This window comes from Rhincodon typus, chromosome 27, assembly GCF_021869965.1.
Source record: "Rhincodon typus isolate 14 chromosome 27, sRhiTyp1.1, whole genome shotgun sequence".
Lineage (NCBI taxonomy): Eukaryota > Metazoa > Chordata > Chondrichthyes > Orectolobiformes > Rhincodontidae > Rhincodon > Rhincodon typus.
In genome coordinates, this window is record NC_063358.1 from 14,753,589 (window position 1) to 14,756,638 (window position 3,050).

Here is a 3,050-nt window from a genome sequence, read left to right on the forward strand (position 1 = left end):
AAACCAAGCGGAGGCAGTATACCACATTGGCAGATGTGCAGGTGAACATCTGCTTGATGTGGAAAGTCTTCTTGGGGCCTGGGATGGGGTTGAGGGAGGAGGTATGGGGGCAGGTGTAGCACTTCCTGCGGTTGCAGGGAAAAGTGCCGGGTGTGGTGGAGCTGGAGGGGAGTGTGGAGCGGACAAGGGAGTCACGGAGAGAGTGGTCCCTCCGGAAAGCAGATAGGGGTGGGGAGGGAAAGATGTCTTTGGTGGTGGGGTCGGATTGCAGATGGCGGAAGTGTCGGAGGATGATGCGTTGGATCCGGAGGTTGGTGGGGTGGTACATGAGGACGAGGGGGATTCTTTTTTGGTTCTTATTGCGTGGACGGGGTGTGAGGGATGAGTTGCGGGAGATGTGGGAGACACGGTTGAGGGCATTCTCGACCACTGAGGGGGGGAAGTTGCGGTCCTTGAGAAACGAGGACAACAGAGATATACGGGAGTGGAATGCCTCATCCTGGGAGCAGATGCGGCAGAGGTGAAGGAATTGGGAATAGGGGATAGCATTTTTGCAGGAAGGTGGGTGGGAGGAGGAGTATTCTAGGTAGCAAGTTTCAAAATCTCCCCTCCCACTACCGCATCCCAAAACCAGTCCAGCTCGTCCCTGCCTCCCTAACCTGTTCTTCCTCCCACCTATCCCCTCCCCCCACCTCAAGCCGCACCTCCATCTCCTACCGACTAACCTCATCCTGCCCCCTTGACCTGTCCGTCCTCCCTGGACTGACCTATCCCCTCCCTAACTCCCCACCTACACTCACCTTTACTGGCCCCATCCCTGCCTCTTCGACCTGTTTGTTTCCTCTCCACCTATCCTCTCCTCTATTCATCTTCTATCCGCCTCCCACTCTCTCCCTATTTATTTCAGAACCCCCTTCCCCTCCCCCTTTTCTGATGAAGGGTCTAGGCCCAAAACGTCAGCCTCTCTGCTCCTATGATGCTGCTTGACCTGCTGTGTTCATCCAGCCCTGCACCTTGTTGTCTCTTATGAAAATGTGGATCTTTTTCAAAACCTACCATCACTTTTTGAGTAAATTTAATGTACGTCAGGGGCCAAAGCAGGGACTCCTTTTATATTTTCCAATCAACCTGTTCAGAGGTGCTCTCACATACTCCTGGAGCAGGTTTGTGGGGAGGCGATGGCCTTGTGGTATTATTGCTGGACTGTTAATCCAGAGACCCAGATAACATTCTGGGGACCCAGGTTCAAATTCTGCCAAGGCCCATGGTGGAATTTGAATTCAATAAAATATCTGGAATTAAGGATCTAAAGATGACTGTGAATCTATTGCCGATTTTTGGGGAAAAACCCACCTGGTTCATTAATGTCCTTCAGGGAAGGAAACTGCCATCCTTACCTGGTCTGTTCTACATATGACTCCAGACCCTCAACTGCCTTCTGGGCAATTAGGGATGGGCAATAAATGCTGCCTAGCCAGCAATGCCCTCATCCTGTGAATGAATAAAGGAAAAAAAAGGTTGGACTTGAACCTGGGTCTCCTGGCTAAGAGGTAGGGACACTACCACCGTGCCCACAAGAATCCCAAACAGTTTGTTTTACACCTGCTCAATTTCACCCTAACGGAGAGTGAACTAACACGGGGGTGAGTGCTGTCTATCGATTCCCATTAGTTGCCAATGTCATTGGGATGTGCTGTGGTTCACCACTCTTCACCATTCCCCATCCTTTACACTGCAGGACATCTCGCCAATACCAGTTATTGAGGCCGTAAGTACACCCCAGGGACAAACAGATTCCAAAACTCCAACTTCCGTATCCCAGGGACAGGCGACAGATTCCAAGGTCTCCGCACAAACTGGATCACCGATATCACCGCAAGGGAGTGCCAAGCCACCAGCAACAACCACTGAGTCCTCCAGCTCCAATGTACTGTTCACCTCGGGAACGAACCTGCTTCTGGGACTCCTGCTGGCTTTCTGTCACCAACAACTCTTGTAGAGGATGACAGGCGGCTCTGAGGGTCCAACGGAGGCCACATCACGCAAAGACTACTGAAAGGTTCTGGGGCGGGGGTCCTCAGTGCTTCCATAAATCAGCCTGGGGATTTTACTGTGACTTCAATCTAGTTAGCTTTCGGGTTTCATTGTCTTTTTGATATGCGCCACGTCAGTTTGAGATCTTCCTGTGATAAAATGAAAATCCATCGAATACTTTGTAACACAATATTTGAGATTTTTTTCTAATAGAAATAACAATTTATTTCAGGGTGAATTACAAACAATCATGTTGGCAGTGGCTTCTCCACCACCGCTTTATAACAAAACCGATGTTCATGAGCAATAATTGAATAGGTATGAGCTTGTTCTTGTGTCAACAGCAAATTCAATAGAACAATGGACGCCAATGCGTTGCCAGATGGACACGTCAGGCCCAATAAAAGCTTCAACTTCCTCTGTCTATTTCCACTGAGTTGCTGAGTTTCCCTGGAACAGACGTGTGAGAGATTATTGTTGTTGAATCTCCATCTGTAATTGACTAATTCTGGGCTTCCATCAATTGTATCATCTCCAGATTCTTTTAACAATCATTATGTAAGCGATTGAAGTGATCAATGAGATGCCGGAATAAAATGATTGCTTTCCATGTCACAGATTTGTACTGTTCCTTTGTCAAGGAATGCGGTATGGTGCTCCCATCACACAGTCACTCACCCTAACACACACTCTCACTATCACGCAACAACACATCTGGGTGTAGTTACTTCCACAGTGCTGTTAGGAAGAAGGTTCGAGGATTTTAACACAAAGGAGCAGGTGACTATAGCTGTAATTCAGGAGGGTCTAGCCATGTATCTGCTGCCTTTGCCCTTCTAGGTGGTTGTGGTTGTTGAATGGGACAAGGTGAGTTACTGCAGTGCATCCTGTAGATGGTAGGCACTGCTTCCACTGCACATCAGTGGTAAAGTTGAAGCTGTTAAATGGGTTGCCAATTAATCAGTCTAATTTGCCCTGAATAGGTTGAAATTCATGAGTCTTCTTGGTGATCAAAT

At 48.5% G+C, this 3,050-nt stretch overlaps 1 long non-coding RNA gene across 1 annotated transcript in view; it reads left to right on the top strand.

Moving 5' to 3' along the window:
- The window catches only part of LOC125486298, a 3,855-nt gene extending 1,206 nt beyond the window's left edge, over nt 1–2,649 (top strand). The window contains exon 2 of the long non-coding RNA XR_007264980.1: nt 1,739–2,649. This is a non-coding gene — a long non-coding RNA (uncharacterized LOC125486298). The remainder of the gene's footprint in view (nt 1–1,738) is intronic.
- The last annotated feature ends 401 nt before the right edge of the window (nt 2,650–3,050 follow it).